Genomic DNA, 15021 nt, shown 5'->3' with positions numbered 1-15021 from the left:
GTTGAGTTAGTTTCAGGTGTACAGCAAACTGATTTTGTTATACCTATACATAAATCTACTCTTTTTCAAATTCTTTTCCCATTTAGGTTATTACAGAATATTGAATAGAGTTCCCTGTGCTATACACAGGTCCTTATTGATTATTTATTTTATATATAGTAGCATGTATATGTTAATCCCCAAATCCTAATTTATCCTCCCCTCACCTTTCCCCTTTGGTAACCATAAGTTTGTTTTCTAAGTCTGTGAGTCTGTTTCTGTTTTGTAGATAGGTTCGTCTGTGTCATATTTTAGATTCCACATATAAGTGATATCATATGATATTTGGCTTTCTCTGTCTGACTTACTTCACTGAGTATGATAATGTCTAGGTTCATCCACTTTGCTACAAATGGCATTATTTCATTCTTTTTTATGGCTGAGTAATATTCCATTGTGTGTATATATATATATATATATATGTATATATATATATATACTGTATCTTCTTTATCCATTCATATGTCAATGGACATTTAGGTTGTTTCCATGCCTTTACTACTGTAAACAGTTGTGCAGTGAACATTGGGGTGCATGTATCTTTTTGAATTAGAGCTTTCTCTGGATATATGCCCAGGAGTGGGATTGATGGGTCGTATGGTAGTTCTATTTTTAGTTTTTTAAGGAACCTCCATACTGTTCTCCATAGTGGCTGTATCAATTTACATTCCCACCAACAGTGCAAGAAGGTTCCCTTTTCTCCACAACCTCTCCAGCATTTATTATTTGTAGACTTTTTGATGAGTGGTGTGAGGTCAGCTACTCATTGTAGTTTTGATTTGCATTTCTCTAGTAATTAGCAGTGTTGGGCATCTTTTCATGTGCTTTTTGACTATCTGTATGTCTCTTCTTATCTTTCGTAATGCTTCTCCAGCATTTGATCATATGGAACAATCTTTCCTTCCTGAAAATCTCTATTCCCTTTGCTTCCATAGCATTCCAGTATTTTGCAGTTTTGCTCACCTATCTGGAGACGAGTCCATATCAAGCTCTTCAGTCTCATAAATAAGTCATGAGCTTGTTTTCCTAACTTCTGTGGTAGACAGAATATTGGCCCCCCCAAAGATATCCACAACCTAATCCTCAGAACCTGCAAATACGTTACATTACACGAAAGGGGGAATGTGCAGATGTGATTACATTAAGGATCTTTAAATGGAGAGATTATTCCTGAATTACCCAGATAGGGTCCAACATAATCATAAATGTATTTATAAAAAGGAAGCAGGAGAGTCAGAGTCAGAGCAGGAGATGTGACTATAGAAGCAGAAATCAGAGAGAGTGAGAAAGAGAGAGAGAGAGAGAGAGAGAGATAGGAGCCACAGCCGAGGAAAGTGAGTGCCCTCTGCTTATAGAAAAGGCGTGGAAATGGAAATGGATTCTCTCCTGGAGCCTCCAGAGGGAATAGAGCCCGGCCTACACGTAGATTTTAGGATTTTGACGTCCCAAACTCAAAAATGATAAATCTGTGTTGTTTCGAACCACTAAGTTTGTGGTGACTTGTTACAGCAGCAATAGGAAACTAATAAAAATGCCTTTTCAATTCTTTATTTTTCACTCTGAAAATTCTCCCAAATTTCAGAATTGACTTTTCAATTGTCTTCTAAACACCTTTACTTGGATACTTTGCCAGCATCTCAAATTCAACTAGTCCAAAATGGAAATTATTATCTTTCTCCAAACAATGTATTCCTCCTGTGGACTTTTCTGACTGCATTCATTTACTCATTTATTGATTATTTTATTAATTTATATATTCATAAATCAAATGTTTCATGAGTGCTTACTATGCCAGATACTGTTGAGACTCTTAGAATGCAGAAGTGAACAAAAGATAAAATCTCTGCTCTGATGGGGATCACATTCTAGGGAAGAAACAGACAAAAACAAGAAACAAAATAATTCCAGCTAATGAAAGTTTTATGAAGACTTTCAAGCAAGGTAAGGAGAGAGAGAATAATATGAACGAGGGTAGGAAGGGTGGTGATGGCTATTTTAAATAGGATGATGGGAGAAGGTCTATCTGCAGATGTGGTATTTGAGCACAGACCTGATTTTAGAGGAGCAAGAAGAAGAATAGATGGAGGAATATCATTCCAGGCAGAAGTTACAGCAAATAGAAAGACCCTGAGGCAGGAATGAATTTGGATTGTCCATGTTCAAGTGATTACAGGAAGACTGGAGTAGAGTGAGCAAAGAGGAGAATGTAAAGAGATGAGGACAGAAAGATGGGCAGAGACTTCTTCAGTCATAGGTAGGGATTCTGATTGTTTTCTAAGTGTGATGGGAAACCTTTAGAGAATTTTGAACAAGGGGGTGATGTGATCTGATTTATAGTTTAAAAAAATCACTATGGCTGCTCTGTAGAGGACAACATGAAGGGAGAAAGAGGAAGTCCAGTTAGGAAGCTAAGTAATGAAGGATAGTGGCTTGGCCCAAGGTGGTCGGGGGGGGGGTTAGTAAGAATCAGGATGTATTTTGAAGGTAGAGCTGATAATAACTGCTTAGGATTGATGGTGCATAATGAGGACGGGAAAGAGACAAGGATTAACCCATAAGTTTTGAGTAAATGGAAAAATGTCATTAACTGAAATGAGGAAGACTGCAAGAGTAGCAGGTTTGGGAGCAAATGCCAAAAATTTGGTTTCTGCTATATTAAGACTGATAGGCCTTTAGACCTCAAAGTGGAGATGTTATGTAGGTAGTTGAACTCATTTGTAAGTTTGTTGCTCAAACAGGCAGTCTGGACTGAAGACCAATTTGGAAATTATCAGCATATAAAGGATGTTCAAAGCCACAACACTGGATGAATTCACTTAAGGAAATGCTGAAGATAAAGGAGAGAAAAGGTCTGAGGGATGAGCCCTGGGGGACTGTAATATAGAGAGATAAGAAGTGGAGGATAAGCCAGCAAGGGATATTAAGAAGCGGCCAATGATGCAGGAGGAAAGCCAGGGGAATGTAGCTCAAACACCAAATGAAGAAGGTATTTTCAGAAAAGGGAAATGGTCATCTCTGTTAAATGTTGTCCAGTACTTTTGTAAAATGAAGACAGATAACTCAGCACTTGATTTGGTGATATGGAGTTCCATTCACCATGACAAAAGTTGTTTCCATGCAATGGAGAGGGAAAATTTTGGTTAGCGTGGGTTAAAGAAAGAAAAGGAAATGAAGAATCTGAGACAGTAAGTATAGACAACAGTCTGCAGAATTTTGCTCTCAAATGGAAGGGAAAAATGAGATCATAGCTGGAAGGAGACATGAGATAATGGTGGGTATCTTATTTAATATTGGAAATATTATATCTAAGGTTAAATATTTTATAGCAAGTTTATATGATGATGAGAATGGTCCTGTAGAGAGAGGATAATTTCCAGAGCAAAGACCTCAGGTGGTACAGAGAAAGGGGATTCAGTGTATTAAGTATAGGGGTTATCATTACTCATTCAGTTTTACTGGTAGCAGAGAGAGAATATCAGTTATGATAGAATAGGCAATAGATTTGATGAGAATAAAGAAGAATGTAGATATGTTAGAGGGTTGGAGAAGACAAAAAAAGGTAGAAAATAGGCATTTAAAAAATATTTTTCCTTTTATTCATTTTTGGGGGGGGTTAATTTATTTTATTTATTTTTGGCCATGTTGGGTCTTTGTTGCTGCACATGGGCTTTCTCGAGTTGCAGCGAGCGGGGGCTTCTTTTCGTTGCAGCGCGTGGGCTTCTCACTGCAGTGGCTTCTCTTGTTGCGGAGCACGGGCTCTAGGCGTGCGGGCTTCAGTAGTTGTGGCTCGTGGGCTCTCGAGCGCAGGCTCAGTAGTTGTAGTGCACGGGCTTAGTTGCTCCGCGGCATGTGGGATCTTCCCGGACCAGGGCTCGAACCCGTGTCCCCTACATTGGCAGGTGGATTCTCAACCACTGCGCCACCAGGGAAGCCCAGGAAATAGGCATCTTAAATAGTAGCACAGCAACTTTACAAGCAAGATGAAGCATGTTTGCTAAGCATCAATGAGGGCCCACTTGCCCAATGGGTAGGAATCCTGATAAAATTTAAGAATAGATGGAACAAGGGTACTAGATTAGTGATTTGGAAACATAGAAGGCTGTGATGAGACCTTGTGATGTTTGAAGTTAGGATTAAGGATATCCTTCATCGTGAATTAGGCTGAGTGACCAGGAGTGCAATATATGACAACTTCTAATAGAATAAGCCAAGTATTGTTAGGTCTGGAGTGATGCAATTCAAAGGCCTGTGGGTTTTGATAAAGAATGGAGGTAAAATAATTGGGAAGCAACTGGGACACCTACCCTGCCTCAAGGTCCTATAAGTAGCATTTAAAAGGGCTGCAAAGGAGGCATTGTCCTGAGGAAAGAGTCCGATTATGATTAGAACAAGCAGAAGGTGAAGGGAACATTAAGAGATGAAGTAAAGGATATGGAGGATTTTGCTGATAACAAACCACGAGTCTCAGAGGATGTGGAACTGCAGATCAGGAAAGTGTAGGTGATGAGATCAGACTTACTGCATACAGATCTGGATGGGGAGAAAGTCTGGACAATGATAGATGACCTGAGAGATTCGGATTTCTGGCAGTAGCTGATGAAAACAGGGATGGGAGGGAGGTTGATGGGATATGAGAAGAAAGGGATTATTTAGTCCTAAAGTGGTCCCTTAGAAGAAGGTAGGGCATCAGTTCTATTGAGACCAATAGTTGTTATCAATGGCCCTGACAATGTCAAGTTATGTTGTAGATATTGTCTTACCTGGAGCACCCTGAGCCCTGTGGACCTATTTTATAGACTACAGAGAATTGTGTCAGGCCCAGAGAAGGAATTTACCAGAAGCAAATGCTCTTTAGGCCTATCTTGAATCCTGCTGTGGATAATGGTGTTGGGGCCAAGGGATAAGGGTGATCTTACTAGGTCCTCTTGCCCAGACTTGTCCTATGAGTCCCAGGTCCACATGTCCAATTTTCTACTCAACTTCTCCATTTTGATGGCTCAAAGATATCTCAAATTCAACAAGTTCAACAGAATATTTATAATCTCCAAACTCTACAGCCCCAAATTTGATCCACTTTTAGTGTCTCCTCTCTTATTGAATGGTATAAACCAAAAATCCAAAAGTCATCCTTGTCACCCACATCAAATCTGTCCGCTAGTCCTGCTGACTCTACTCCCACAATATAGCCGCAATCCATCCACTTTTATTTCCAGGACACACAGCCTTTACAAATACCACCCTAGAACAAGCCACTAACATCCCTCCTCTGTTCTATTGCAACAACCTCTCAACTGGACTCACTCCTTTCATTCCTGCTTCTACAATAACTATCAGATCGATCTTTTTAAAATGTAAGTCATACTGTGTTTCTCCCCAGCTGAATACCTTTTCATGACTTTCCAATGTACTTAAAATAAAATCCCAATTCCTTATCATGATATTCATGGCCCAACATGAACCAGTCCCAGCTCACCAAACCCCAGTTACACTGGCCATTCTGATCTTTGGCCATAATAAGTTTATTCCAAACATTGGGCGTTGGCATTTGTTATTCTTTCTGCCTAGAACTCTAAGCTCCAGATTTTTTTTAAATTTTTATTTTATATTGGAGTATAGTTGATTAACAATGTTGTGTTAGTTTCAGATGTACAACAAAGTGATTCACTTATACATGTATCTATTCTTTTTCAAATTCTTTTCCCATTTAGGTTATTACAGAATATTGAGCAGAGTTCCCTGTGCTATATAGTAGGTCCTTGTTGGTTATCTATTTTAAACATAGCACTGTTTACATGTCAATCCCAAACTCCCAATCTGTCCCTCCCCCACCACACCCTTCCCCCCTGGTAACCATAAGTTTGTTCTCTAAGTCTGTGAGTCTGTTTCTTTTGTGTAAATAAGTTCATTTGTATCATTTTTTTAAGATTCCACATATAGTGATATCATATGATATTTGTCTTTCTCTATCTGACTTACTTCACTTAGTATGATAACCTCCAGGTCCACCCATGTTGTTACAAATGGCATTATTTCATTCTTTATAATGGCTGAGTAATATTCCATAGCGGTATATGTACCACATCTCCTTTATCCATTCATCTGTCAATGGACATTTAGGTGCTTCCATGTCTTGGCTGTTGTAAACATCACTGCAATGAACATTGGGGTGCATGTATACTTTTGAACCAAGTTTTTCTCTGGATATATGCCTAGGAGTGGGATTGCTGGATCATATGGTAGCTCTACTTTTAGATTTTAAGGAACCTTCATACTGTTCTCCATAGGGAAAACTAGACAGCCACATGTAAAAAAAAAATGAAATTAGAACACTCTTTAACACCACACACAAAAATAAACTCAAAATGGATTAAAGACCTAAATGTAAGACCAGATACTATAAAACTCTTAGAGGAAAACATAGGCAGAACATTCTCTGATATAAATCGCAGCAATAGCTTTTTCGCTCCATCTCCCAGAGTAATGGAAATAAAAACAAAAATAAACAAATGGGTCCTAATTAAACTCCAGATGTTTTAAATGGCTGCTCATTCCTCATCATTCAGGCCTCGAAACAAATGTTACCTTCTCAACACAGCTTCGTCTTAACGTGTGATATAAAGTAGCCAACCCTCATCCCTAGCCTGCTTTAGTCACTGTCGCATTACCCTGCTTTATTTTCTTCATCAATATTGGAATTTATTTTATTTACTTGTTTATTGCCTGTTTCTGTATTCTAGAATATAATCTCTATGAGGGCAGGAGCTTAATTATATCCCTACAATATGCTCAATGCCTAGAAAAGTGCTTGGTGAATAGCAGTCATTCACTAACATTTATTGAATGAATGTCAAGGGTTTTCTACTGTTAAATAATTACACTTCCCATAAACTGAGTATCTTCAGCTTAACAGGATTACCAGTGAAAATTTTTATCATTATTTAATGTGCAACTATTTAAATCTCCTTCAACTCTTCTTTGGGTTGACATTTCTGCTTTTGCTCTTTTGCAAGAATGAGGCTACTCATGATTTTGAGGGAGCTAGCAAAAGATTACACTATCATAATAACTTCCTATGTCTATTCTGAAAAGCAACATGCTTTTTAGTATGCAAAATTAATTGAATGAAATCGTATTTAAGGTTTAATTGCCTCTATTTGCCACTGACATTTTCCAGAATATTTACTTAGATCTCTTTAGGAAAAAAAAAAAACCTCTTTCTTTCATTCTCTATCTATGTCTATCCACATGTATACAAACACACACACACACACACACACACATTCTGCTAAAGCAGCTGATTTTGAAAGTCAGCGTACATTGCAGAAAACATCTGTTTCATAGTAATAGCTATTTATTAGAAAACGATCTGTTTGTTTCTAAAGGATTACCCTTTTGTCTTCCAGAAAAAAAAATATCAATAACCATTGGAGTACAGAGAAATCTTTATCTTCTTGATTTTTTTCACTGCACTACTGGATGTGATTTGCTGGGGAGGTTGGAATAATGGCTGGCAAGAACTTGCATTTCTAAAAGAATCCTGCTGAGGCTACATGGAAAGATTAGTAATGGCTAAGAATTGCGGGCTGCTCAGTTAATTGACTTTTTTCTATCTAGAGGATAGCCATTCCTTTATTTTCACTGTAGTTGGTGTATAATAGACTGATCTCAAGGTGCACAACTGAACTCTGCTGTTGTGGGAACATGTGCTTTTAAATGGAAAGCTTGGTACCAATTTAATAAAGGAAATTATATGGGCTGACATTAACCCTTCCCGTTATTTTCCTGGGTGTAGGTTGTCAGCATTCTCGTGGCATAAAGCTGACCCACAAGACAAATAACAGAAGGACAATAAATAAGTGTATTTATAGCAAGTACCACATGCTTCTTTTCTTATTATATGTAGATCTTTCTGTTCTTCATACAACTAGAAATAAAAACTCCTTTTGATCCCATTTCTAAAGAGCACAGATAACATTTTTCTTTCAAACTAATCATCATATCTGTAGAATACTTTTCATTTCTGAATCTATATGTATTTATAAAGATTAATTTTGAGAGCTCCACTCGGAAGCAAGAAAGGTTGATCCCCCAAATCAGGTATTCTCCTTCCTTGTTGACAGGACACCATGCAGAATTTCCACAGTTGGAGTTTAAAAGAGTTGTCCTGTCTTATTTCATTTCCCTAAAAGGTAGTTACCTGGCAGTTTATGGAGAAAACATCCTATTTTTTTCTGAAATAGTTCAACCCTATTGGCAGATCTGCACTAAGATTTCATTGTCAACAGGATAATGAATTAGTTATAATTAATACATCAGTTGTAACTAAAGCAAGTTTGAACTAGCTATTTCATCTTTGAGATTCTTAGCTCAATTGGACTTCCCAGATCAGGTACAACTTGAATGAGAATGTAGACTTTCCAAGTCTCCTGGCTCTGAGTATGGTCAGAAGATCAGGATTAATGGCATTTGATTCATATAATATGTCAATAATTCTTTTTTGTATCCCCCCCAAAACACTTATGTAGGTGTTGAAGTAGGAGAAAGGGACCATATGTTTTGCAGAAAACACAATTCCTTGGTATTCTCAAAAAACACAAATACTTTAATGTATACTAAACAACTCTTCTCTGATATAAAGTAAAAGGATAATTTGTGAAGAAAAAGTTTCATCTGCAGTCATGGAACATATTAAAATGCCAGTTGAAATTCCTGGTAGCTGGTCTTCCCTTCAAAAATACTTCAATTTATTTTGTATTTATTTGGGGGAACCAACATTTTAATTAACATTGTAAATCTGAAAGGTGGCTATCAATTGAAAAAGGGAAAAATAAACTATGTTTCAGATACCAAATATATCAGTTAGCTTTTGCTGTGTAACAAACTACCCTAAAGCTTGGTGGTTTAAAGCAGCAACGATTTACTGAACAAATAATTCTGGGGGTTGACAGTTTAGCTTATGCTCATCAGAGCAGTTCTTCTGGTCTCTGCCAGGGTCATTCATGCATTTGTGGTCAGCTACTGTGTTGGCTATGGGGCTGGCTTTTCTCAGATGACCTCCTATTAGGCAGTATACCTCTCCTCCATGTGGTCTCTCATACTGCAGCAGGCTTCTGGGCAATGTTCCAAAAGGTCAAGGCAATGCATGCAAGTTCTCTTGAGATCTAGCCTCATAACTGGCATAACATCATTTAACCTATTTGGGCTTGTCTCAAGACCAAGTGGTGGGGACTGGTAAGTCAGAGAAAGGAAAGTCAGAGATGCTAAAGCGGATGTTTCCATGGATAGAGATATTACCTGATCAATGTACTAGAGTGTCATTTACATTTCTTATTATAAATGGGTAAATTGGCACTCAGCTCCATTTAGCTCTTCCTTCCCCATCTTTTTCTCTTTTTTTCCTCCCATTTTAAAAGTAGCTTCTTTCTTCCTCTGAGCCCTGGATTCTACGGTACCCAGATATTGGAGGTATGGGTTCTTTTCTAGCACAGGCTCCTTGTCTCATGACACCATATATCATCTCCCCTGCCTTTGAGGGCAAAGACTGAGCCACCATCATGTTTACCCTAGAAAGAGCCACAGTGGTTTTAAGACTCAGGTCTGATCACCCGGACACACAGAGACGCTGCCTTCTCCAGTGACTGTCTAGTGGGGTCAGGTGGGGGTGTTAATGCCCCGTGGGGTGAACTTTGACTAATGAGACAGGAGATAGAAAGGAAGTGGCAGATAAATTGCTTGCCCTTCTTCTCTTTCCAACAAAACCAAATGGTTCAGGAAAGCAGGGGTTCCACACATCCTTTCTGAAGATATCCTACACGACCAATCATCAGCCAGTTTTCCTGTACAGCTATGAACATCTTGGTAATACATCATCTTGTATTACTTTTTGCTCCTTCCTTGACTGGAATTCCCTTTTCCCTCATTCTTCATTCACTAAGAGTGCACCCTACCTCAAAAACAAGCATGTCAACTTCATGCCCTCATGCTCTGTTTTTTAGAGAATGCAGGGTAAAACAAAACATGGAAGATTGTAACTTTTCATGCATTTGTTAATTTTCTACTCAGTAAGTATGGAATTAGGGGATTCGTTTGTTTTGAGTTTTGACCAACAAATCAATAATGGTACTATTCGGGAATGACCCTGATTGGCTGGAGCATGTTGTAGTTCATTTTGCTGAAGCATAACTCTCCATCTCACATGGTTTGAGACAGATGAGTGGAGTCACCATAATTAGAGAATGAAGGCAGCTTGCCTACAGCAAAGCCATACTGAGATGGAGACAGTGAGCAGTGTGGGTGAATTATGCTCTGCATGGGCAATTTTTTACACTTATAAAATGAAAAGAAATTTTTTGCTGACCCACAGTAATGACAGAAACTCTTTTTTATTATAATGGCCTATAAATATGTATCATGTAAACCTAAGAATGAACTCCTTATACTATTATCCCTTATACAATTATAAAACCTAAATTAAAAATTGAATTCATCACATTATACAACCAATAAAATTTAAATAAACATTAATTTTATATAACAGATAATTTTTTGTTGAAGCCAAACTAGTGCTCACAACTGATATATGCAAATATAGTATGCCATAAGATGGCTGTTTTCTTTGTTTAAACAATTTTGAAGCCTTTTATTTTACAGTTTCTTAGAATACCATTTAGTCCTTTCATCATGTGAATGGGCCATTCACATATTAATTCTGCCTCTGTCTTTTTCCATGAGCCCAAAACAATTAAAATAGAACATTGCTCCAAAGCACAGAGTTGTTTTCAGGACGTCAGATGTAAATATGTAAATATGCAGCTTAAGTCAAAACTGAATACTTTCATAGACTAATGCTTTTTTAAAGCAAGAGTCTAGGATTTTTTCCCCTCATAATTGTTTAAGGAAATCAATATTTACACAAAGGTAAGTGTTAGAAAGTTGTCATTTGTGGCATTATGAAAGGTGAACAAGAGTAAAGAATGTGCTTCCTAGCATATTAGAACTTAAATGCTGTCACTTCATGATCCTTTTGGGCAAAAGTGGTCACCTAAGCAAAATGCAAATATGTGCATTGAAATAAATTAACGTTCAATTCTAGGATGATCAACTGCATTATACAGAATATGCTATTTATTTTAATTTCAGATATAGTTTGAATGGAAACTCACACATGAAAAAAACCTTGCGATAAACTCATGGACACACAATACTCTTTCCATGGACTACTAGAAAAATGAAGTCCTCCACTGGGGAGACATGCCCTACAGCTGTGAGTTTTAATTTATTTGCCATCTCTTTGTCAATCAGGTAAAAAGCCATTTGTTCTCATCCTAGAAAAACTTACCTATGTGTACACAAACAATATTTTGAATACAGTTTCAGTAAGTATATGAATGCCCTGATGCCGATCCAAGGACTGGTATAATTACATTATTTCATTGAATTCTTCTAATTACCTTGGTAAGTAATATCCTGTAGAGAAATCTCAGAGTAGCATAATTATTCTCCCTTTTGCATGTTGACTGTTTTTTCTAAGATTCCCTTAGGATACTTTTTTTCTTAATCTTTGAATATCAAAGCTTCACGAGGAAATTTTCTGAGGAAACAGTCAACCTAATTTGATCATCAGAGTCAAGACTTTTATTTCAAAACCACTTCTACTAAATTTTTGAATACTATTTTTATCTTATCTGTTCCCCTTTTCTTTCATCTCTACATATCTATCATATTTTATAAAAATTTTATATATTATTTCTTTGAGATTTCATTTTGTGTGATCTTTTTGAAGCTTGATTTCCATGTCCCTGACTGTGGGTTCAAATAATGTTTACTCTAGTTTTGGTGGCATCAAATGTAACATTTTCCTCTGAAACATTTTCATTTATTTCTAATTTTTTTGTGTGTCATATTTCTTTTTACTGACTGCTTATTTTCCATCTCCTGCTTTAAGTCTTTTTTTTTACATCTTTATTAAGTCTTTTTTTAAAACAAGATTGCACTGCCTGTACATTTTTTGAAATTATAGACAATTTTGTTTTTAACTTTTAGCCTTAAAGTCATGCTTGATGTAATACATGTTATTAATTTTTTTTTAATTTTTATTGGAGTGTAGTTGATTTATAATTTTCTTTTTCACAATGTTTTTTCTCTCTTTGTTTTGTGATTTCTGCACACAGGTCAAGTAGTTTTCTTTTAATTGGACCAGCCATTAATGAATTTAAAGAGCCCTTCTTATTAGTCCTGACACCCCCTACCTCCAGATATTTTTATGTGAGAGAATAAAACTTTCAGCAGTCTTAGACTAACATTAGGAAAGATGTCTCTGTTACTCAAAATCAAACATAATTTCTAAGTAATACTTGTTTAATGCAGATGTAACACTTATGAATATTTGTATACCAGATTTTTTAAAATAAATAAAACAGAAACTACAATAAATATAAGGAAAAATAGAAAAAATTAGATTAGTATTAGTGGGCTTTGATTTACTTTTCCTAGATCATATTAGATCAACTATACAAAATTATAAAAGAAGAAAAAAATACCATACTTAAATATTTTGAACTCAAATTAAGGATGGAAAAAGTAGAAAACAGACTGGCAAGTCTATAGAAAACTTGATTAATATAATTCGTAAACTTGGCTTTTCAGTAACTGAGAAAGGTGGATTAAACTTTACTACAATGCTTTTGAACTTGGCAATGGCTTCATTTTATGCTGTCATTGTACATTTGGGGAGTATGTTATGAGACACATACAAATCTAGAATTGCCACAGTTTTCTGGTAGATTAATTCTTATATAATAATAAAATGTCTCTAAGGAATGCATTTGCCTAAAAGTTTACTTTGTCTGATACTAGTACAGCTACATCAGATTTCTTGTAGTAAGTTGTTATATATATATTTTTCTGACCTTTACTTTCAAATTTTTTTCACTCATATATATATTTTTAACATCTTTATTGGGGTGTAACTGCTTTACAATGGTGTGTTAGTTTCTGCTTTATAACAAAGTGAATGAGTTACACATACACATATATCCCCATATCTCTTCCCTCTTGCGTCTCCCTCCCTCCCTCCCACCCTCCCTATCCCACCCTTCCAGGCGGCCACAGGTCACAAAGCACCGAGCTGATATCGCTGCGCTATGTGGCTGCTTCCCACTAGCTATCTACCTTACGTTTGGTAGTGTATATATGTCCATGCCTCTCGCTTTGTCACAGCTCACCCTTCCCCCTCCCCATATCCTCAAGCCCATTCTCTAGTAGGTCTGTGTCTTTATTCCTGTCTCACCCCTAGGTTCTTCATGACATTTTTTCCCTTAGTTCCATATATATGTGTTAGCATATGGTATGTGTCTTTCTCTTTCTGACTTACTTCACTCTGTATGACAGACTCTAGGTCTCTCCGCCGCATTACAAATAGCTCAATTTCGGTTCCTGTTATGGTTGAGTAATATTCCACTGTATATATGTGCCACATCTTCTTTATCCATTCATCTGATGATGGACACTTAGGTTGTTTCCATCTCCGGGCTATTGTAAATAGAGCTGCAATGAACATTTTGGTACATGACTCTTTTTGAATTATGGTTTTCTCAGGGTATATGCCCAGTAGTGGGATTGCTGGGTCATATGGTAGTTCTACTTGTAGTTTTTTAAGGAACCTCCATACTGGTCTCCATAGTGGCTGTACCAATTCACATTCCCACCAGCAGTGCAAGAGTGTGCCCTTTTCTCCACACCCTCTCCAGCATTTATTGTTTCTGGGTTTTTTGATGATGGCCATTCTGACTGGTGTGAGATGATATCTCATTGTAGTTTTGATTTGCATTTCTCTAATGATTAATGATGTTGAGCATTCCTTCATGTGTTTGTTGGCAGTCTGTATATCTTCTTTGGAGAAATGTCTATTTAGGTCTTCTGCCCATTTTTGGATTGGGTTGATTGTTTTTTTGTTATTGAGCTGCATGAGCTGCTTGTAAATTTTGGAAATTAATCCTTTGTCAGTTGCTTCATTTGCAAATGTTTTCTCCCATTGTGAGGGTTGTCTTTTGGTCTTGTTTATGGTTTCTGTTGCTGTGCAAAAGCTTTGAAGTTTCACTAGGTCCCATTTGTTTATTTTTGTTTTTATTTCCATTACTCTAGGAGGTGGAACAAAAAAGATCTTGCTGTGATTTATGTCATGGAGTGTTCTGCCTATGTTTTCCTCTAACAGTTTGATAGTTTCTGGCCTTACATTTAAGTCTCTATAATCCATTTTGAGCTTATTTTTGTGTATGGTGTTAGGGAGTGATCTAATCTCATACTTTTACATGGAGCTGTCCAGTTTTCCCAGCACCACTTATTGAAGAGGCTGTCCTTTCTCCACTGTACATTCCTGCCTCCTTTATCAAAGATAAGGTGACAATATGTGCATGGGTTTATCTCTGGGCTTTCTTTCTATCCTGTTCCATTGATCTATCTTTCTGTTTTTGTGCCAGTACCATACTGTCTTGATTACTGTAGCTTTGTAGTATAGTCTGAAGTCAGGGAGCCTGATTCCTCCAGCTCCGTTTTTCGTTCTCAAGATTACTTTGGCTATTCGGGGTCTTTTGTGTTTCCATACAAATTGTGAAATTTTTTGTTCTAGTTCTGTGAAAAATGCCAGTGGTAGTTTGATAGGGATTGCATTGAATCTGTAGATTGCTTTGGGTAGTAGAGTCATTTTCACAATGTTGATTCTTCCAATCCAAGAACATGGTATATCTCTCCATCGATTTTTATCATCTTTCATTTCTTTCATCAGTGTCTCATAATTTTCTGCATACAGGTCTTTTGTCTCCTTAGGTAGGTTTATTCCTAGATATTTTATTCTTTTTGTTGCAATGGTAAATGGGAGTGTTTTCTTGATTTCACTTGCAGATTTTTCATCATTAGTGTATAGGAGTGCCAGAGATTTCTGTGCATTATATTTGTATCCTGCAACTTTACCAAATTCATTGATTA

General features: G+C 36.9%; 1 long non-coding RNA gene across 1 annotated transcript in view; it reads left to right on the top strand.

Moving 5' to 3' along the window:
- The window catches only part of LOC117197983 (uncharacterized), a 243585-nt gene that overhangs the window by 193328 nt on the left and 35236 nt on the right, over positions 1-15021 (top strand). Inside the window, exon 4 of the long non-coding RNA XR_007474847.1 lies at positions 11179-11302. This is a non-coding gene — a long non-coding RNA (uncharacterized LOC117197983). The remainder of the gene's footprint in view (positions 1-11178; positions 11303-15021) is intronic.

This window comes from Orcinus orca, chromosome X (genome assembly GCF_937001465.1).
Source record: "Orcinus orca chromosome X, mOrcOrc1.1, whole genome shotgun sequence".
NCBI classification, from domain to species: domain Eukaryota; kingdom Metazoa; phylum Chordata; class Mammalia; order Artiodactyla; family Delphinidae; genus Orcinus; species Orcinus orca.
The sequence above is the reverse complement of the archived record's forward strand: the minus strand, read 5'-3'. Positions and strand labels throughout refer to the sequence as shown.